We start from the raw sequence: 23,101 nt of genomic DNA on the forward strand, positions 1-23,101 counted from the left end.
GGCCAAAGGAAGTAGAAATGTCCTCCAGGGGCCATAAGCAGAACTGAAGGCTCATGGGCACACTGTGACTCCACCCGGAGAGAGCCTTTCAGGTATGTTAATCGAGGTAAGACAAACCCCAATGTCTTTGCAGAAGTTCACAACGCAGCACGAGGGTCCAGTTCAACCACCTTCTGAGTCAATGTAAAGCAAAGCAATTAAAGAACAGCCAGCATCATTACTATGGTGACCCTGAACTGGTTTCATTCTCTCATAACACTCTGCAACCACAGTCCTGATTTACAACACAGCAGGACACACTGTGAATCCCGTCCAGTATTATGCCACTTTCTCTTTCCTATTTTGTACTGGTTTATATGGGAGTATACTGTGACAAAAAGTACAACAACCAGTATAACAAACACCTTAACCATAGATCAATTTCTGTTGTGGTGGTTATGGTCTGCAGGCTCTGAATCTTGATCACGTAGCAAGGAGTTGTAGTAGTTCAGGACACCACGATCCTGCAGACCAGAATAACCTTCTGCTGGAGGTTATCACAGCAGCCACACTGGCTGCTGGGAAGCAGCCACCTTGCCTTAGCTGGACCAGTCTGCAAACCAGTGTTCGAGCATCCTTTCAGAGGCAGTTTAGGCTGTTAGAAGCCCTGTGCATTGGAGTGGCTGATGTGGGAACAGGCTGCTTTTTAATGCCTTTGCTATGGGAGTGGTAGCCTTCGATAGAGGCAAGGAAAAAAGCAGCTGAGGTTGATAATGTTTTAAACCACCACACTGAGTTACCAGCAGTCATCGGTTAGAGCTCAAGACCCCTACAAACCATAGTAGATGGTACTACGGAAAGAAAAAGCTCTTCTGCGGGCAGCAGCATTTAAAAAGCCTGATTTTCTACAGATTTCTTGTGCTGTTTCCATTAAACACTCCTCTACTAACACTTTATTGGCTACTTCACATGCTCCAATGCTTGTCTCTCAGCCTTCAATATCCCCCCACAATGGTCCTTCTGATCACGTATTATAACTGCGATTGCAAATCCTTTCAGGTAAAAACTGAAAAGAAATACAACAGGCAGTAAAAAAAAATCATACAACCTGATTCTTCATCTGTTCTGGTAGCTTGATACCATTATAGATTAAAAAAAAGATCTGTTGAAGTGGCTTTTTCAGTAGGAATAGTGTTTTTAACTAAATGAAGTTAAAAGTGTCAGCTAGCTATTGAGTTCTGCACAATTTGGAGGAAGGAAGCATCTTATGATTTTCCTAAAATCTATCTTGGCAAAACAACAGAGGCTTCTAGTTTACTGTTAAAAGTAGAAAATATATATTGTTTTTAGTCTTTGACAGAAAAAAATACATTATTCCAGAGGGAAAAAATATTTCTAACTAGCTCTACCTAGTTTGTTTCCACTGAAATAAATAAATTTAGGCTGAAACAAAACTAGGAAAACAGATGGGGAAGGATGGGGTTTCATGAAGTATTTTACATCTGGCTAAACACACTACCTCTCAGAAAAATACAATGCTGCACCTTTTGTAATACCATGGTAACTCACTTCACACTTGCAAAAAGAAAAAGACTTGAAGCAGTTGGTCCCCCCTCTCAGAGGTCTATTTTATGGTGTACTTGCCAGCACGCAATTGTTTCTGCTTTTCCGTACTTGACTCTTTGGAGACCAAAAGCTGCAAGATAAGACACTCTGCATTTTGATCAGGTGAGACTGGCACAGAAACTGGATCCCAGTGCATATACTGCAGACCACTTAGTGAAACAGGCATTGGAAAAATAGCTTATTTATTTCTGAATGTCCACTTTTGTATTAAGGTCAAGAATAGCTTCAATTTATTTCCATTTATGCAGATGCAGCTGTTGAATCTTCTGAAAGAATTGGAAAAAGAGATAAGAGGGGAGGGAGAGGCATAGAAGAGAGAGAAAGAAGATGTGTAAATGTAATGGAGACATAAATTAAGACTGGTCTGAGACAGATGAAGACACAAGCTCAAGGCAATAATGGTTGAAGAGACAGAAGAAAAGAATTTCCTAGATGAAAGTAGACAAAAAAGTGAAAATCTATGGAGACGGGTTAGAAAAAGGAGAGACATGAAAAAGGAATATGAAAATAAAGCTTTCTGTTATAAGTGAAGTTTCAGATTTAGTATGTGTTGATTGCAGCAACCAACATGATACAATATCAATAATTTTTACTTGTATTGCTTTAGGTCACAGTCATGGATAGAATAGTAATGTCTGAAGAGGTGGGAGGGCACAAGGAAAATGTGTCTGTGCTAGAGTATTTGCAACCTACTGGAGAGAGTCCAGGGCAGGGCTACGAGGATGGTGAGGGGACTGGAGCATCTCTCCTACGAGGAGAGGCAGAGGGAGCTGGGCTTGTTCAGCCTGAAGAAGAGAAGGCTGCGAGGGGACCTAATATATACTTACAAATATCTCAAGGGTGGGTGTCAGGAGGATGGGGCCAAACTCTTTTCAGTGGTGCCCAGCTACAGAACAAGGGGCAATGGGCACAAACTGAGGCACAGGAAGTTCCGTCAGAACATGAGGAAGAACTTCTTCCCTCTGAGGGTGACGGAGCACTGGAACAGGCTGCCCAGGGAGGTTGTGGAGTCTCCTTCTCTGGAGATATTCAAGACCCGCCTGGACAAGGTCCTATGCAACTTGCTCTGGTGAATATTTCTGACAGACCTAAAAGGCATTAAACATCTCTCTGCCGTGTGCAGTGATGCGTCCTGGAATTTCACCAGCAAATTGATTTTCTCATGATTGCCAGGGTGTGTCAGGAGTTCCAAGACAGAGAAACCCTTTAGGCTATTTTGGCAAAAAGTTCTCAAGCTAGTATCTGGGGGCTTTATGTGGGCATTCCTGCCACTAGTAGGATTGAAATGAAAATTTATATGTAAAATTGTGTAGAAATATGCAATACATATGAAGCTACACTGGGAAAGTAAAGAGGAAAATGTAATGTCTGATGGGGGGGTAGAAGAATGAAAACTGACTATAAACTTAAAATTATTTTACTCTTACTTGGCTGGCATTCTAAATATCAAAATAAACTTTAAATTATAAAGGTCTGTGTATTTAAAAAAGTCAGTTCACTGAACAAAGCAGGAAACTAGTCAGAAGGTTTCTTTAATAAAGTTTGGTGAACAGTCTTGTTGAAAAAGTTCAGATATACTTGACCAGCTTCTGTGAAGAAAATTGAAGGTATTTTGTTCTGAAAACACGTAGTTGGCCTTTTTTGTTCTTCAAATAGATATTCCTGTGTATTGTGCATATGTGAACTAAATATAATGATAAGACTAAGCGACTGCTGTTTCAGTTAAACACAATGTTCTCTTAAAGTGGATAGTTATCAACATTGTTTTCTAGATGCTACTGCAGGTTTTATTTTGCACTGTCACTATAATTTTCTTTGTCTATTTTTCACTGCTTGATTTCTAAAAACATTCATTCAGAATTGACATTTTATGCTTCATGCAACTATTGTATGTCATCATGTGGTTGGAAAGCAGAGGCAGATTGGTACGAACTGATCATCCTGAAAAATTCTGCTGTTCAGTACAAAATATAGGTATTACAGATGCACAAATTCTGCAAGTTTTTAAAAAAATATTTGCTACACAGTTGCATCTCGTATCTTAAAAGAAACATTTGCTTTGGTTCTGCCAGTCTTTCTTTTGTATTTATTTTGAATAGGTTTTCAAATACCAGAATTTCTGTGTATGGAATGGTCCAGGATTTGTACATCGCATGCCTGAGTATTCACAAGTGGAGAGGTACATATTTGCAGAATTAGACTGTCAAGATAGTGGGAGAACAGGCTCCTCGAGACAAGTTCTTAAGTCCAATCACTGGGACTGCTAAAACAGTTGGAGGAACTTCCTTTAGGCATTTGACTGACAAAAATATTTTTTTTAAAGAAGTCACCAAGTTAGCGTAGCATCCACTGACAAATCAGGGAATGTTTCTCTTCTCCTGTTCTGATAAAGCCATATCATTGTATTGCATGGAGAATAAAATAAAGTAACTGCATTATCAGTCATTATTTCTTGCTACCTGATTTACTGCTTATAATTTACATGATTATGTCTAGATGAATTAAATTTGATAAAATGAATGATTAAAACAGCAAGTTAAGTGAACCAGCTGAAGGGGAGCAATCACTGTTAATGAACGAAGATAACAGAATGCACTGGAATAGTTACTTTCTATTTTCTAATGAAACATTATTCTTTTCTTTCCTCTTGTTTTTCTTTCTGCTGCCGGCAATCCCTTGCTTAAGTATTCTTGAAGATAATTGTTTGTTTTTAAATTGAATAAGGAAACAGGTGGTAGGCATTTCTGTGATTAGTCATTTGTTCTTTTTTGTGAAATCTTGGTGTGTAAAAGCAACACAAAGTCATATCATGTCTCAAGTAAATTAAAAAATGGCTGCAGTAAAACCATCAAGAAACAGTTGTCATACAGAGGTTGACAGCATTTAGGAACAGAAATATTTGCAAAGCTTCATTACTTTTACCTTTATTTCCCCAGTATTAACAGCTACATGAACTGTCCTCTTTGGTTACTATGACGAACCTCAAGTTCAGACACCCTCACAAGTATTTGTGGGGAACTGTCCCATCTCTTCTTCGGCTTGGAATTCCTTTCTGCTCTGTTTAAATGGAGCAACTCACGTAATCTCTGTCCACTCACATTCCTAAACCCACTATTCCACACTTGGCATTTACTATCCTGATATATTTGTCATGGAGAAGAATAAAGAAAGTCTTTTACATTGTTAGTGTTTGCAGGCATTTGCAGCAAATCTGAAGATTTCATGCCATTTGCCTTCCTGCTATTGCAGCCCCATACACACTTCTCTTTCTTAAAGGCCTTCCTACTGCTAATTCTAAACAACACTTTCTCATACTTTAAGTGTATCTGCAAAGCTCTAATGTTACTGGAATTTAAAACTCTTTTGAAGTCTGCTGCTCATTCTTCCATTAGCCAGGAGTTATTTATGTATGTATATTCTTAGTGGTGGAAAGCTACTACAGAATTTGTAAGCTGAGGTCTGACTCTGCTTCTTCTGAAGACACATCACAGAAAATACCAGGTGAAAGGTAGAAAATGTTCTTTTAAGCAGTGCACGTACCAGGTCAGACTGTAGGCTAGTTCACACCTTAACATGAAATAATATTATGAATGTATGCACTATCCACAGGGCTTATGGAAAGGAGTGTACTGAATGGCTCACCCATGGTCTTGCACAGATACTCATGGACAGAGCATTTTTAAAAATTGTAATTTATTAAGATCTTTTACATAAGGGCATGCTTGTGCACCTAATCAGATATCCTGAATGGGATGGTCAGTTGTTGTCCAGAAGGTGACAGGAGTCTTTGTTACAAACATTCTTGCAGTGACAACTTCAGCAATATCAAATGAGTTTCTTTGAATTGTTCTAGTGAATTCTTATAATTCAGCTGGGCTGTGGTCCTATGTGACTACTCCAGTCTATGCATGAACCATTGCTATTGATTGTCTTGAATGCTACATAGAAAATGTCCCATCTTAACTAAATACAAAATGCTGTTCTCTGTGATCATTTCTGTATCTTCAGAAACAGCTGCTACTGACTATTTCAAATAATATAGAGAGTTTGGTCTGGCCGAGTCCCTGGGGCTGCCAATTTCTCCACCCAGGGAGTTAATCAGCACATCTTAAGCACAAGAATAGTGTCTAGTAATTGGACCGAGCACAGCAGGAGCTGTCTGTGGGGAAGTGGCTGTCCAAAATTCCCATCTGGAGCGTTCTACTAAGGGTTAGTCAAATACTTTGTTATGGAGTTCAGTCGATCACCTCCTTTCAAGTCAGTATTTGTATCAAATAAGCCCGTTGAACCTTTTGTCTCCCCTGTGCAGGACTAGATGAGGAGCTCCTGGGATACCAGGTAAATGATGCCCAAATGTGTTGGGTGTGCACACTGGCACAGCCCTCACACTCAGCTACACCACAACCTGAAATTGAATTTTCTCCTTATATCACAATTTTAACTTAAATTCCTTGATTTGTCACAACTAACAGAATTGCAAAGAAAAGGTAATTTTGGCATTTTGACTCTTTAAAAAAACTGAAATCGTGACAGGAAAACTTACCAGTGTTCAGTATGTCAACGACTACACTCTCATCAGTGAAAATGTATAGGTATTTTAATATGGATTTTAACTGGTTCCTAAACCACATGCAAGCTCTTGGGACATTGTATCTTAACATCTGTAACACTGAAAACTACCTAACAGTTACCATTGTAATTTGAGGTATTTCCTTACCATGTTCACCATTCAATGCAGATGATACTATGGATTGCACTTAATACAAAGGACATCTACTGCTCCTGTGTCTTCCTCTCCAGTGAAAGATTGTATCCAAACATACTAAAATGTAGCTGCATACCTCTCACTTCCATAGGAATTTCCTCTCCTCATAAAGGCACAACTAGAATTGGTGCATCCGGGTTTTTCTAGCCCTAATTCAAATTAGGTGGAAGCTTAAAAATGTTTCCTGACACACCTACTTTCACTTTCAAACCTCAGAGAAAATCTATAGTGCCTTAGAACTAAGAAGATTTAATGATGTCTATTTGTTTACGACTATGAGAGATTCCCACAACATTTCTGCAAAAATATATTTTATGAAAAGAATTCGAAATAGTTTCTGGTTATGTTTAAGTATTGATAAATATTCTGTGAGGTGTTATAACAGTAAAAGCATGTTTGATGTTTGAAAGTTCTAGGGATTGCAATTGTTAATTTCTTCATTTTTAATTGCTCCAATGGGCTCATTTTAATTGTTTCTGCTGCAGCAGTCTATGAGTATTAAATTCAAAAACAGTATAGAAATTCATTAGTCCTCAGAAGAATTAATTTGTTCAGTTTGGACATGAAATCCAGTCCTTAAAGACTGAAATACTAACATTTTAATCCTGCAATCTCAAACCATTAAACTACCAAGTAGCTACTGATATCATCATAGTGTACATTCTCATGCATTATGCTGTGTCCTTTAAAGATGGAAATTCAGACAAAGTTGTCCGGTAGCAAGTGCACTGAAGATCTTGATAGGGTTGGAGTTACAACAAAAAGAAGTTATTATACCTGTTAGGCAGAAATACAACTTTATTTGGATGTTGAAATCCTGCCATATTGAAGAAAGAGGACATATTTGTCTTGAAGACTGATTTAAAACACTTTCAGCCATCTGTCAGATGGCCCATAGGTTTGCTAAGTTGCAGGCATTCCCAAGAGAGGTACATTGGCGTAGGCATAGGCTAGGCAGTCAAAGGGCAAGAAATTGTAATTTATGTCTTGTCTGCCATCAGTTTACCTTCACACAGATGAAATGTTGCTCTCACTGAAGTCAGTAACAAAATCCTTGTAAAGGATGCATGTGCTCGTGTGTCTTTGTGCTTGTCTATGTGGGTATATACCTACGTGCATACACGCCAGTGGGGAAAGTTCCGATCAAATCGTTTTACCCGTGTGAACATATAGGAGGTATGATGTCATGACTTCTGCCCATGTAATCAGTGTAAAGTGATTGAGTATGTGGCTGAATTTCATGTCTTGTAGGCCAGCACAAATCATGTGTTCAGCTTATATGTAAGGTAAATTACGTGTATGTGAATAGTGCAATCACAAGCTAAAAGTGTTGTATTTATGTGTGTGTGGAGGGCTAACATTATAATCATATCGCAGAGTGCTGCCATGAGAAACTGAAACGGTCAGCGTGCTGCCAAGTGTCATTCCTGTTCTGAGTGCTTCATCTCTAAAAGCAAAATCATGTACCTTTTTACAACTGATAGCGACCCGAGCATCGCTTCGCAATAGTGATAACAAAAGTGAAGCAAAGGAAAACTGTATCTGATCTTTCAAGAACCTGCCTTTATTTAGGCATTTAATTCCAGTAAACTTCTATAAGTCAGCACTGTGCCTGTGGGTATTAAAACTGTCGTGTTTAGAATTTATATTGCAGTGGGTCCGTTGGAACCTTTTAACAATATGTGGAGATACTAATACATGAGGTCTGATTCTGATTTCGGATATATACCAATGCACAGAGTTGACCAACTGACTTCAGTAGGAGTATTTACAATTTATGTCAGTGTAAACACAAGAGAATCACCCTGGTTGCAACCAAAGGTTACTGTCTGCTGGCTCTTGGGTGACACGTTTTTCTGGAAAGCACAGCATAATCAATCCATAGTCAAAGAAGGTCAGTGGTACTTTGCAGCATCCATTTTTTTTTCTGGGAGAACTGGCAGGGCAGGAGAAGAAGGTTACGAAGACACTACTGGCAAAGGAAGGAGGTCTAGCACAGCAAGAAGATTTAGAGGGACTGCCAAGCAAAAGCAATTAAACTCAGGCAAGTGTGTTTAGAAATTATTCTCCATTTCATCAGCTTTGCAGTTGGACTGCACAAAGTTTCTATGGCAAGAGTAAAGGAATGAGATTTGAGAAAAAGAGGTCAAAGAGAACAAAGGAAACCATCTAACAGAAAAATAAACAAAAAAGGCAACAAAAACAGAAAAGAAGGAAAAAAAGAAGGAAAGTAATAAAACAAGGAGAGGTTAAAGAAGGAGAGTGATATTTTGTCTTTTCTGCCAAATTCAACATATCTTCTGACTCTGGTCTGGGAACGTTATCCAGAGAGCAGCTCAGTAAGGATGACAGAAGGTCTCTTGTGTTGTGTTTCAGGCAAATACTTCCTTCATTTAAATTTAATGCAAAATTCTTTTGCTTTAAAAGGTGAGCACTTCAGCCGCCATCTACAGGTGTATTTATAGTCCAACGCATCGCCAATTATTTAATTTACATTTCCATAGTAACTATTAGCAGAATCCAGGCAGAGAAAAAATGTGCAGTCATTGTTCAACAATTACACTGCCACATACCCAGCATTGTTCTGTTGCATGCAGCAGTTTAAAAATATACACCTGCGGGGCTTTTTCTGACTGTTATTTCTTTCTGTCATGGTAGCACCTGGAGCTCCTGGCTAAAATATATACAAAACTACAGGAAAAAGCTATTCTGCAATCCACAGAATGAGCAGTCCAGATTTATAATAAGATGCAAAAGGCAAGCAGATTCATAAGGCACAAGTACCTAAGAGAGGGGCTCAGGTGACAATAACCACAGGTTTTCTCCCATATATATAAAGCTGTCACATAAGCCACAGATGACACCCAGCGTCCCCCAATCCACAGGCCAGTGACCCGGAAGCATCGTGGTAGGAAAAGTTGTGAGAGAGGGATTTAGAACATGAAAAGTTGAGACCACAAGGAACTGTGGCATAGAATTTGTTTCTCAGAAACATATATTCATGTGGAAGTTGAGGAGTACCAGTGAAAATAAGGACCACTGTCACAAAGCAAAATAAATAAGTCCTTTTACATTGCTAGGAAAATACTCTGGTCTTGTTTTCACAGGAAGTGCAGAGCAAATGGACAGGGGTACTACAAGAGTGGTCAGGGTAATCAAATTGTACCTTTACTAGACCATTGGCAAGGTTTTAAAAGAGATCTTTGGAGCTCATTTTCTGCTAACCGCTGAGGTGAAGAGTGCATTCGGGTCCTGTTGAAGTAAAGCGTGAAAAATGGTGACTTTTTTATGCTCGAAAGTGTCTCCACAAACACAAGTTCCTCTTTTCACCATCAACTATGATTTTCTCCTCACTGACCAAGAAAAGAAGTGGTTGCCTCAGGTAATTATGCGTACAGGAAGAAACTCTCACTGATTTCTGAATATCACCAATAACACGTTTAAGTGATTTACTGTACCTTGTAATTGGTTTTCTGAAAATATGAATATTTTACTGCCACTGTGGCAACTCTCTGCAGCATCTATAATAGTGACATTCTGCAGGACATGATTAATGAGTTTTATTTTTTGCTCTGTCTAAAAATAAGAAGGTTAGAAGTTTTAAAATTATATTCTTTTTTGAGAACATGCAGAAAGATCATAAAGCTGCATCTTATCAATGTCTGAGTTTTTCTGAAGGGTCAAGCAATGAAAATAATACAGCAAATGTTAGAAACAAGCTAGAGGAGTCTTATCATGCATAAGGTAATGCCATCTTAGTATCACACACTTCTTTATAGCTAATTCTGAGTATATGATGTGAGAACAGGAAAGCAGAAAAGTATGTCAGTGAATGATGAAGCCGACTTTACTGTAGTGGGTGCCTTTGAAATTCATTAAAAATATATGTGGGGTAAAAAACTATAAAGGTGAGGTAAGCCTCTTGGAATTCTGTGCAAAAGCAAAAGAAAATCAGCTTTGTAAACTATATTGGAACTGCAGTGATGACAAACACCTAGTTAGACCCTTGCCCTGGAAGGCTTGCAACCTTGAGAAGACATTTTGCTATCCATTTCTCCCTGCTTATAAGTAGGAAAAAATAGATGAGGATAAAATAAGCCCTTCCTGTTGAACGCTGTCTATGCTGTTTTAAAGAATCTAGATTCTAGATCACATTAGAAAGGGTTCTTTAATGGAAATACTAATAAAATGAGTAATTTCAGATTCCTTGGCACCCACTGCAATTCACAATCATGGATGAGGCATCCATGCTCTCTTTTATAATGCAAGGAGTAAGCTGTAAGTGTTAAAAAGGTTTTTGCTAAAGCAGAAATACAAAGGAGAGTAGAAGTGTTTGCATCCTGCCTATGACAGGCAGTCAGCTTCTCTGAGCCAGAGATGGGTATCTCTTTCATAACAAGGAATTGAGCTTACTTTTTTTCAACATTCAATGTGAAATTGTCTATTCCAAGAGACGAGTGGAAGAGCAAGTCCTAACGTCCTCTTAACCACTACGCTGGTAGCTAGAGTACTTATGAAGATGTAGGAGGCTTAAGCCCTGATTTAGGACTTCATTTTAGTAACAATAGTAAGTGGTTCTGAGTGGGCTTTACCACTATGTCCCATGGAAATAATTTGAATTTCCATTTGCTAATTATTTACAAGCCAGTTCATAGTCATATATCTTATATACATTCTGCTATATACCAGACAGTCTAATTAGAATAGTCCATAAGGCTTTAGAAGATTTCAAGGAAAAGACAGAGAGGCAGATGGAAAATAGGGAAAAAAGGCAATGGGGGATAATATACGACACATCATGCCAGACCAGCCTGATCTCTGGCTTTGTTGACATAGCAAGCATTACAGGCAAAGGAAAGAGAGCAAAAGCTTAAAGAACAGATTCACCAGGCCCTAAATACAGTTTTCTGGGGATAATAGAGCACAACACAAGAGCTGCAAAGCAAAAGAAACCCTGGCTAACAGGGAGATGACTAAAAACGGAACAGTGTTGTTGGAGGAGGGTAGCTAGTGTAATTCCTCAAGGACAGGTCTTGAGGCCAATTGTATGTAATGTTTTCACTGGTGACCTTGGCACAAAGAGTAGCTGTGTGCTGGTGAAATCCGCTGATGACACAAAGCTGGGAGCAGCAATCAATACAGAGGAGCATCAGAATATCATACAGAAAGAGCTGGATGACCTTGAAGACTGGAATAATATGAACAGGAAGATAACATGTTGTACCAGGTGAGAGGTCATGCACTCAGGGACTGAGAAATAAAACAACTACCTAAACTGGGAACGCAACAGGAGCAAATGAGAAAGGACAGCAAGTTTGCATGTACAAGTTAAGCAGAGAACTGGCCTGCAAGCCACTTAAAGGATATGCCTGTCAAAGAAGTACATGGAAAGTATTTCCAGTGATGCTAGAAATGGACAAAAGCATTACTCAAATGGTCAAAAATACTTTTTTTTAGAGTGTATTCTAGTATGTACCTGAAAATCTCCCCAGAAAATTAAAACTGAATGGGTGCTGCAATGAAAGAGGAGTCTCAGGATAAGGGTATGTGAATGAGTTACTGAAAAACTGGGAAGGATACAGATTTACTAGTCATCATGAAGTAGTCTTTACTAAGTGTTTACTTGCCTACACATGTCTTATGGTAAATTCAAGGTAGATTTTCTTCATTCACTGAAGGATAAGCTGTCTTGAACTTACCAAGGAGAAATATTATGGCAGCTTCCATGAGGTGGCTAGTGAAATATACAAAGACATGAATTCTTGTTCAAGTAATCTTACCCTAAAATAAGTTACTTTGTCCAATCTGGCCAGGACAAAGATAAAAAGAGACAGGATGATGTCTGTAAATATGCAAAGGAAGTAGACAGCAGCGATGAAGAAAAGTTGTTTGAGTTAAAGAACAAAGTAGCCTCAAGACTGAGTAGTACTTAATTGGTTGTATTTTGAATGAAAAATATCAAATAGTTTCTGATCACAAGAAGGGTGAGTGGTCAGAAGTTTTCAAATAAGCATATTGAGGGCAAGAAACCTAAATCCTTTTGGAGATACAACTCGAAAATTATTTTCTTAACGACTGCCAACTCTGTGTCTGTAATTCTTGTTAGCAAGGTGTTTCATATGTGGAAAAAAGACATGAGATGGATATGTAGGTTTTGAGAGTGTCTTAGGGTACAAGACAGCTCTCTGGAAAGCTTTCCTTTTCTTTTCTGCTTTTCTTGTACTTGATTATAACAAATAAAAACTCAATACAATGCACTCCATGCTGTTTTCTATTATTCTAATCTTATTCCTGAATGTCTTATAGTGCTCCTGAACACTGTAATGAAAAGAATATATGACTTGAGCCTATTTAGCAAAAATAGAACCTCTGTCTATTAATAACACAGTAAGTAAATGAGCAGTGAGTGTAGGACACTGAGCACAGATGAATTTCAGTGTTCCATTACATGCTAGTGTGCTTTTCTCGTTTATATTTTCCATCTGAGTTTTAAAAAATAATAATTATGAATCATGTTTTTGCTGCCATATTGAAATGAGGGAAACTGTTAACTTTAAGCTCATAACAAGACTGTTAAAGGGATAAAATGGAGGTAGTCAACAGGTGATTCACATGACTTCAAAGATTCCTGATTCTCACAAAATGGAGAGCGGCTACAGACGGAAAAACTTCCTAGCTGTCTCACTGTAAACAAATGGGTCTGTTTAATTGGGAGAAAGCCTCAAACACCTCATCAAAATCTGTGGACCAAGAAGAAATGGCTAATATTTGTTGATGGGAGTCTTGACAGAACAAAAGCAAGTTGCAGGAAGCTCAGTATACTGTTTCATTTCTCCTGGCTGCTTTACCTAAGAAGAGCAGAAACAGAAGTTACTTCATGCTTTATTCTCCAGCCTTCATTGGCTGACTGATAAAAGTAATAAATAGTATTCTGTCCTTTTTCTCCATTTTGGGTCTATTTATCTGAGAGAATAGCTGGTCATAACTCTGAACTGATGACTTGTAAACAGTTTTGATATTTTTGAAGTTTGGTTTCATGAAACATCAAAAATATTTTCAATATTTCTCATGGTGTGGAGTTTCAAAAAACTCAGCTTGCAAATTTTAATTATGTTAATGAAAATGTCTGAAAAGTAATCTGTATTTCTACATGGTTTTATTACATTTTCATAGAGTTATAACATATAGTATTCAGGAAGATATTGATTAGTAGAGATTTAAAACCTCTCACATTTCCTTTAAGTTCGTGTCATTTCTCTCCTATTTGTTTTCTAATGAAATAGTTTTATAGCACAGTTTCTGTCAAATCCATTTTGATAAACATTTTTGACAAACTACAGGTAGTAATAACAGTCTGGAGCAAAATGATGGCAAATAACCTGGTGATAAGCAATTTAGCTTACCTGCTTTAGAAATGAATTTTCAGAAGCACAGCTGATGGGTTTCTTTTCAAGTAAATCAAGAGCATTCAACATCAGAAACCAGGCAAAAAAAATTGAATTGCATATTTCACTTTTTTCCCCCTAAATTTTGTGTCACATTATTTCTGTCTGATACTTGTAGTCTAAAACTTAATACTTACACTGATGGGAATATTACCAAAACAAGGTCAAGCCCATTCAGCTGCAGTTTATGACCAGTGTATTTTAAAGTGACAAAGGTTGATCTGCCAAATCTTTACTGCAAACAACATGATTATTAAAAAATGCTGTGTGACCAGCAGTTCTTGGTCATGTAAAACAATTCTATACTTTATTTTAAAAATTTCTGTCTCTATAAATTAGAGAATGGGCAGGTGGCATGTAAGAAGTTTTTGCTATAAAAGGACAAGTTTTACTCCTGTATCTTCATGTTATATAAACCCACTGAACTAATACATGAAATATGTTTTCTTAGAGGAAAAGATAGGCTGTGCCTAACATAGCAGATTGATTCAATAGTACTTTTCTGTTACTGAGCTTTATTAGATAATTCTAGTGGTTTTTAAACCAAAATTGGTCTTCTTTGCCAAGTGGCTTTCCCAATAAAGTGAGGTCACACAATATGCTATAAAAAAGTTGGACTTAAACAAAATTTGACACTGTTTAAACTGAATTGACTCATAAGCTGTGGAATAATTAACAAGAAAAAATATAGAGGATATTTTAATTCTGTGAAGTTACTGACCTATTTACTTTCCAACGGTTGTGGACTTCTGAAGGTGTCTTATTTTAATAATTAAAATAAGAGTATTTTTTTAGCCATGAGAAGACATCTGGGGACTTTTTAATAGGGCCTGTAGTGATAGGACAAGGGGTAGTGATTTTAAACTAAAGGACTGTAGATTCAGACTAGATATAAGGTAGAAGCTTTTTATAATGAGGGTGGTGAAACACTGGCACAGGTTGCCCAGAGAGGTGGTAGATGCCCCATCCCTGGGAACATTCAAGCTCAGGCTGGATGGAGCTCTGAGCAACCCGATCTAGTGGAAGATGTCCCTGTTCCTTGCAGGGGGGTTGGGCTAGATGACCTCTAAAGGTCCTCTCCAACCCAAACTATTGTATGATTCCATGATTTATTTCTGTTCAGAAGCCCATGAGTTAATTTTTAGATTTAAAGTGTGTTAATCATCGTGACAGAATAAGAAAGGACTTTTTAGGTTTTTTTCAGTTTTCTAAAATTCCAGCATTGTCATTAGCCTATCAGTTGAATTTAAAATACTAATTTTCTACCTGCAGTATGTCTTATGTGGTCAGTCCCTGGCATGCTGGGACTCCCAAAGCATGCCAGGAGCTGTCTGGGAGAGTGTGAGCTGGCACAGGCGCAGCCGTTCCCAAAACTGCTGTGCCAACTCCGTGGTATGGGCACCGCTCAGTGCAACAGCATTGGTGTTACCTCCGTTCCCAACCTGCCAGTGAACCGAACTTCTTAGCTGCAGCTGGTCCTGCCTTGTGGACAGGATAAATCATCTCTTAAAATCCCTCGCTGGCTGCAGAGTGGCATACAAAAGCCTTATCGTGATACAGTAGTGAAAACTGCTTACTTCACTAAGATCTTTATTAAGACAAATTGAAATAACTTATTCTGGCACTCCAAATTTCAAGCATGTGAATCCTGGACAACACTGCCTTGAATGTCCATTCAGGATGATATAACTTTACCACTGCACATAAGATTTTGGAACAGGGATGGTCTGAACCTGCAAGAAATGACTCAGGCTTCCTACTTGACACATTTTTCTCCTAATTTTTACTCTTGAAAACTACTTATTCCAGACCTTGAGAATCACAAAACTAGGACAACCAAAGAGATATTTGCATCAAATACACAAAATCACAAAGGATTTCAAGTTTCCACTGTAAGTCAGTGGGGGATAATTTTCTTTGGAGGACTGAGGACTACGATAGAATTCAAATTAGATGATTTCAGAAAAAAAAGCGGTGACTCTTACCACTAGGCTGATGTCACAGGCATGAGGAGTGCTGAGCCGTGGATCTGAGGGAGGGAAAGAACAGGTCCCCCAGGATGCTTTAGCATTCCAGTCACAAGCTTATTTCAATGTGCTTTGCATACTCCGAGATCTCCCATGCAGAGTCAGGCGCTAGCCAGCCAGGGGGACCTTAGCTTTTACATTGGTGGCAGCTGTGCCAAAAATGTCCTGCCTCGCATTTTAAGAAATACTTAGCAATTTTTTAGTCCTGTTTCCAAGGTTAACAGACATTTCAATTTTATTATGAAATGGATAAAAAGATGATATTTTTGACAAGAAAATGGAGACCAGAAGTATATGAGCAGTCAGGGCTCTGTGAAACACAACTGTTGGCAGCTGATTGTCTCGAATAGGACAATTTGTTTTTACATCTGAGGGCCAACCCAAAGGATAGAAAGTGTCAGAAAAAGGGCAATTTCCTCTGTGAGGACATAAATTGCTACTCATAGTGTTTCTAAAAGAGTGATGAACAATTTTTTCTAAAAATATTTTGAAAATAGTACTTTTAGTGCAAATATATATGTCACATATAAGAATACTTTGAAAAAAATGTTTCTTCTTATGTGATATTTAAGTTCTAAGTCATCACTGTAGTTTTTTCTTTAAAATTACCTATAACCAAAGAGCTTTAACCAAGTTTAACTGATAGACCAAAAGATTTTCTTAATCCAAGTTCATGAGTCAAATTAATATTGCAAGGCACCTAAATGGCCTCCTCTTCCAGGAGTTCATCTGGCTGTGCCCTGGATGGAGGCTGACCCAGATCCCTGTCTCTAGACCTTGTCCTGACCTCACTTGCTGACTCGAGGCTGCAGCTCCTAGCTGAGATCCTGCCTGCCCTGCCCTGGTGCTTGACCCTGGCTGCTGCTGGTGCCTGTCCCTGGGGCTGCCCTGTCCCCACGGCTCCCCACAGTTCCGGTTTGACCTCCAAACCCTGCAGGGAGCTGTGGTCAATGTGTAGGTGCAGATCCTGTCAAATGTTAGCTCTTGTTAAAAAGTTGGTTGAATACATACTCACTGAAATGGTTTCAGAATATCTGCTGCTTGATGCAAGAAATTAAGTGTTTCTCAAATGTGGTCAGAGCCAATAGACTGGAAGAGTTAAAAAGGAATTTTTCTTAGCCCTCATAAATTATGTACAATTTAAAGTTCTTGTATAGGTATAGATTAAATTATAACGCTTTCATGCAGGAAAATTTTTAAGAGAAACAAAAAATGTGAAAAGGTCATATTCAAGTCGACTCCATAAGTATCTGCTTTTATCCCTGTTTCACTTTTGTGAACTCGTGTCAGTTTTCTGATTAAAATTAAGCACAGTAGGGTTTACATTTAATTTATGTTTGTGTGGAACATGGTCATTAAAATAACCAAGCTACAGTTTCTACTGCAGACCTACCATGAGTAACTACATCTATTATTTTTAGAACCTGATCCTAAGGTAGCTTTACTTGAAATTCACCTGTCTGTAGGTGCTTACAAACAGATCTAAACAGATACAAGACACCAACAGCAAGATGTGACCTAAACAGTTCACAGCCTTTATTCCATATCTCTGCTAAGACAAGAATTTCACCTCCTAGGTACAGAAGTCCCATGGAAATCAGTTTATGGATCCAATAAAAATAGCCTCTCTCTGCTGAATACAACATTGTTTAGTTATACAGCTAAAAATTTGTCCGTCTTGATCTCTTTCTATTCTAAGGATCCTCTAAGTAGAAACTTTTGAAGACATACCAGGACAGTGAGAAGAACTGAATTTTGCAGTCTAAAAGATGATGAGCCAAGGCTAGACTAGATGACCCACAGAGGTCTCTTACAACTCCTACCATTCAAAAAAAAAAAAAAAAGGCTAGGCCAGGCTTCTGTTCCTCCTCTTACTGGAAGGGGAAGGCAGGACATGAAGAGGCAAGTGCTGGAGGAAAGACACGGGAAAACCAGCATTGCTGATCAGCTTGCTTTAGAGAAAGGCAGCTCATGGGCCATCCCCACCGTGCCCATACACATGACTGCTCCTTCACCAACCAAGGACTTACCAGGGCTGTTCCAGAGACAAAGGAGGCAGTGGGAAGTTCTGCAAAGGCTGTTAGCCTAAGTACTTGTGAAAAACACCACCACTCCTTAATATCTGACAGTGTTGTGGTTAAGGAAACTCAGGTTTACCACCCATTTGTAGTTATGTGCTAGTTCTAATCATTATGCCAAGTATAAGTAAGCCTGTAAAGGACAATGCTCCCAGGGGCTGCATTTTCCTCCTGGTAAATGAAGAACCAGCTGATGTTGCAGCATATCTCTTTTCAATTTAGAAATATCCAGTTCAGTCTCACCACTCCTCAAAGTGCTGTAAATCATGGCACCTGTGTGCTCCAGTTTATCGGTAGTCAAAATACCCAACTTAATCACAACATTCTTTAAACATTTGCCCCTAAATTTTCAAAATGGGGAATGTAATACAGCCTGCAGTACATTTCATAGCTATCTAGTCCAGTGTGAGGATTTATGGGGACTTTATGTGGTGATGGCATTAAACACAAGCTATTCATGTTAGTCTGTGAGCTAGGGAGCTGGGAGGAATTACTGAGATCCACCATGAAAAAGAGAGAGAATGAAGATTAACAGCAGATTCAATACAAAGGAAGCCTCTCTTCTATACCCTGAGAGATCATACAGGAATGTGGATTTAGCAGGTCGGTTCTTATGAAACTTAATAGGCATTGCATGCTGTCACGTCTAAACATTGCTTGAAAATGAAGTCTTGGATACTTTAGACTTTCAGCATATTCCAGATGTAGTATTAGTAGTGGTGTATATGTATGGCTGAGAATAAGGGCTGTTTGAGCAACTAGAAAATGTCAAGACAGATAATTATTCATTGAAAAAAAAGCAAAAATCTGCAATGGATGTTATTCACAAGGGATTGTTTAGCCATTTATAGAGCTGGCTTAATAAAGGACTGTGAATAAGTGATGCAAAAATTGCCAAAATTTACAATGACTTCTTTATAAAAGATATTTTCCCTAGCTCTAAATAGAATTTGGTTCTAAATCATTACCACAGAATGCAACATGAATACTGAAAATGAAGGGCTCATTTGCATCCACTGCCCTGATTTTATTTTTTTAGAGTACTCTAGATAAAGGACTGAATATACTGAAGGAGCAGGTGATAGGTATCTGAGGAGGAGTTTAAATGGGCTTTATATGTTTGTTTCTGACTGTAATCCTTGCTCCACTACAGTCACCTCTCTGCCTTCACAGGCACTATAATTTTCATTTTATTGTGTCCTAGGAACAGTATTAAGTTTCTGAACATTCCCGAAGCTGCCTTTATCATTTTGAAACAAAACCTTTCCTTACCTGGCAAAGTAATGGAAAACAAGGAATTCCAGCAACTCCCAAATGGACTCTATCAGCTGTTCTCAGTATAATCAATGGATTAAAGTATGTGTAGGTCCAAGTGTGTACAAAAGAAAAAGAGTTATGGTACTGGATATATTTTATGTAATTAATTCAGGGTGCTAAATGAGATACTTCCAGGCTTCAGTTTCCTCTCAGGTCCCAGAACTTTTAGTGCATTTTGTTCAAAGAACTGTGTTGCTGATGCCTGCAGAACTACTGCTGTGCTGCCTTACTCTGTTGATGCCTGAATCTTGTTTGCGGGCAGGCACATAGACACTAAACAGAGACTCTTCTTCATGTTAACTAGTTCTGACTGTGCTGCAATCCCTCAGACTAACGGTGAAAGTGCCTAGTTGAGAAGAAGAAGGATATCTCAGAGTCACAGTGTGGTGTTTCACATTCTTACTCATCTTAATTTTGCTCTAACATTGTTAGATTTTCTATTCCAAGAGGATGCATAATAATTAAGCCATCAGTTATTAGTTATTACAGGATGTTACTTTCTCATCCGCTTTTACTGTAGCTCTTTCCCTTTAGTAATACTAATCAGAGAGGAACCTGAATTTGGTTATCCCTCAGCCCTGGGGGGACCATAACCTTATCATTACCCTGGGATTCAGCTATCTGTGACCAAGAATCCAAGGTCCAGCTCTGAAATGGTCTATATGTATAACCTTGGGTCAGACTTCTGAGGGGATTGCAAAGTGAGAAAGAGGTGTAGGAAAGGCCATGGAGTCATGCCATGCAAGAGAAAAAAAGCAAAATTGCAGAGAGGTGCGAGAGTGTTGAGATTGGTCTCATTAGCAGTTCGAGGGTTCAAGAGGAGAAACCACAACTTGGAAAGACAGATAATTCTGAAGGAAAAAACCCTTGATTTGGAAGATAGCAGGTCAGCAGCATGGAGGAGCTGCTCTTGGGACCAGTGGAAGTCAGATATTCTCCATCTGATTGATGCCTACCTGGCCAGCAAAGACATGTTATCGGGGTAGTGAGCTCACCAATCTTAGATACTTTTTGTGTGTATTGATGAATAAATAACTGTTTTATAGTTGACCTGGTGCCTAATGTGCTTACAAAGTCTCTTTGTACATGAAAAAAAGCACTTGAATGAAGCGATGTAAGGAGATTTGTTTATAGTGCCCTAATTCCTACTCAGTAAAGTCAGTGAGCCTCTCTGACTTCCCTTTGGTATTTATCTCTGACAATAGCCCCATGAACATGTTGCTATTGTATGAAGTGGAGCAGTGCTAAATAGAAAGACTTGAGCTTGTATCTCTACTTTGATTCAAGGAGAAGATTTGAAACCCACCCCCAAGAAAATATACAAACTGGTTCACTGCACAAAAGACTCTGTCTTGCTGTCTGTTGTGGACACATTTGCAAGAGGAGAGTCAGCTGCACCGGATCCCAGCTGGAGGAAGATGTGCAGAGAGTCAGTCAGACACTGCCATCCAGCATCTCACTCCTCAAGCATACATACCTCCTCATTCCTACGGCTTTGAGGATCTTTTTCTCATCCTAGGTACCTGCATTTCAAAGTGCCTTTGAGTTTCTCTGATGCTATAAATTGTTTATATGTATGACTTGCCTTAAGCATGCAAGGAATATCCGTGCGTTTCAGATACTTACAAGATTAGGTTCGTTACTAAATGAGAACTGCCATAAAATGTAGTTTTTATTAAATTAGGGCATAACTTGACCCCAGGGTCCTGTAAACCTATTTAAGTTTAGTCATTTACTCTGTAGTTAACCTTTGCTTTAAAAACATTTAGTTTGCCTCTCTTAACCTAAACACTGTTAGACACAAGATTTTTCTTTTCTTGTATTAAGGCACATTCACTGGTCTGAGTCACTGTATTTCTTATTTCAACGATGAACTGGATTTGACTGCCAACTTGCAGTAAATCTCTAAAACTAGGACTACCTAATGAAAATGCTGACAGACCCTTATCTGTAGTAACATTAGTGGGCACCTATTTAACCAGGAAAATGACTTTCAGCTTATTTACTAAAAATGAGATCAGGTAACCATTTTTAATTCCAGTTAAAATATGCAGTCATGCATGGGTATGAGGCTCAGATGGCCTTTTAATAAGTTTGTAATTTGGTTATCTCTCCGAGCAGACTTAAGAATTTATCTCAAACACAAAATTTATATTAATTTTCTTAATGTTGAAGAAGCTACTTGGAAGGACTTTTTTATTAGTTAGAGTTATAACTGTTGGGTTTATCTTGAGCACTTCTCAAGTTTTCATTATTGGATTTTAACTTATTATATAGCTAGGCTTCATCTAAATTGTAACCTTTCATTATCACTGTTACATTGATTTCTACAAGCCTTCAAGGCGTAATTGACCTTTGTACATGAAGGAGGCATTTCTTTTCTCTGTATTAAAAAGGTGATCTGTCTGTGTTATTAAATCATTAAAAGACAACATTCATTCTCCTTATATTCACAAAAGGAGAAAACAGATCACTAAGATGGAACTATAGAATTATCTCTGCCTTCTAATTACAATTTATTCCATACAGCTGTTGTATGTATGTTGTCATTGTAAGCTCTTGCACAAAACATGGATCAAATCCTTATCTGGGGTATAGAAAAAGCCACAGAGATGTTGCCTTGTATCCTCTTTTATCATGACAGGACCTTAATAAAGATTTAGAGAAAGAAAGTCTGATATTTCACTCTTTATTTGATTCAAAATGAATTGTTTTTTTTCCATTTCAAAACTGCAGGTGTGTTAATAAACTGGAATCAGTATTGCATATTAAATTGGTCTTAAACATTATTCTAATATGTTTTTAAATTCTACACTCATTATAAATTACCAAAGCTAAACATATTGTCTTAAAACCCTAAATGTCTTTATTCTGTGTACCATTTCATGTTTTTTATATTAACTTCTGGTCGGTGACCAAGTTTCCTTATTCAGGAACACTATTTTGGCTACACTGCAAAACATCTGATAATTGGAAAATGGCTGCTAGTAATTTATATGTAGAATTTCTATTTATTACCTTGTGAAAGCATAAGATGATAGGTGATTAATTATATGATAAGTGATCCTATGGGAAAAATATATTTTATCTTTTTTTCCACAATCGTGTCCCATTCCCCCCCCCCCCCCCCATTTTTTGTTATGTGTCTGGATTGTACTTTAGCTCCTTCATCCCCTTCAAATTTAAAAAAAATTAAAAAAAATTCCTCTTTTCTTGTTTTTTGTTCAATTAATCTTTGTGAGACCTTAGATGAGCACCCAAAGCATATGTATTTTCTTTTCAGAAATCAAGACTGGATCAAGATCACTTCCTAAGGATAACTTCAATGTCCTAGCCAAGGCTTGGATGCATGCCAAGGATAGAGTACCACATACTTAGCCTTTTCTAAGGCTTCTCCTCAAGCTACTGGTCACTGTCGGAGACAGGAAATTGAGCAAAAAAGTCCTTGGACTGGAGGTTTTCCAAAGATTTATCACTTGGCTGAATCTGAGTAAGTTTTCACAGGTTTGATAAAATTTCATGTGAGGGATATGAATTAACTCTTCTGACTGATGTCAGCTGCTGCCTCAGAAGCATGAGGTCAGGAGAGGTTTACAGTAAGACTGCCAGGCTTCACGTAGGTAAAGCTGTATACTGCATCTGCTCTCATAATTAGAAATGACTGCATCATTTCCCAGAAAAACTAATTGGACATAGGCCTCACCCAGCATGAAAAGTTTCTGAAGATGAGATCTTTCTGTGCTCTTTCTTTCTCTGTGGTGCAGAGTGAGAACAACAGTGCTAGTGGGAGCAGGGGATGCCACGATCTCAGGATACTCACTGATTAGCCACACTTTTCAATGCTGGATCTGGTCTCCTTTGATG

The 23,101-nt window shown here is 38.3% G+C and overlaps 1 long non-coding RNA gene across 2 annotated transcripts in view; it reads right to left on the reverse strand.

Moving 5' to 3' along the window:
* The window catches only part of LOC142362205 (uncharacterized), a 59,069-nt gene that overhangs the window by 33,187 nt on the left and 2,781 nt on the right, over nucleotides 1-23,101 (reverse strand). The window lies entirely within an intron of this gene.

This window comes from Opisthocomus hoazin, chromosome 8 (genome assembly GCF_030867145.1).
Source record: "Opisthocomus hoazin isolate bOpiHoa1 chromosome 8, bOpiHoa1.hap1, whole genome shotgun sequence".
NCBI classification, from domain to species: Eukaryota; Metazoa; Chordata; class Aves; order Opisthocomiformes; family Opisthocomidae; genus Opisthocomus; species Opisthocomus hoazin.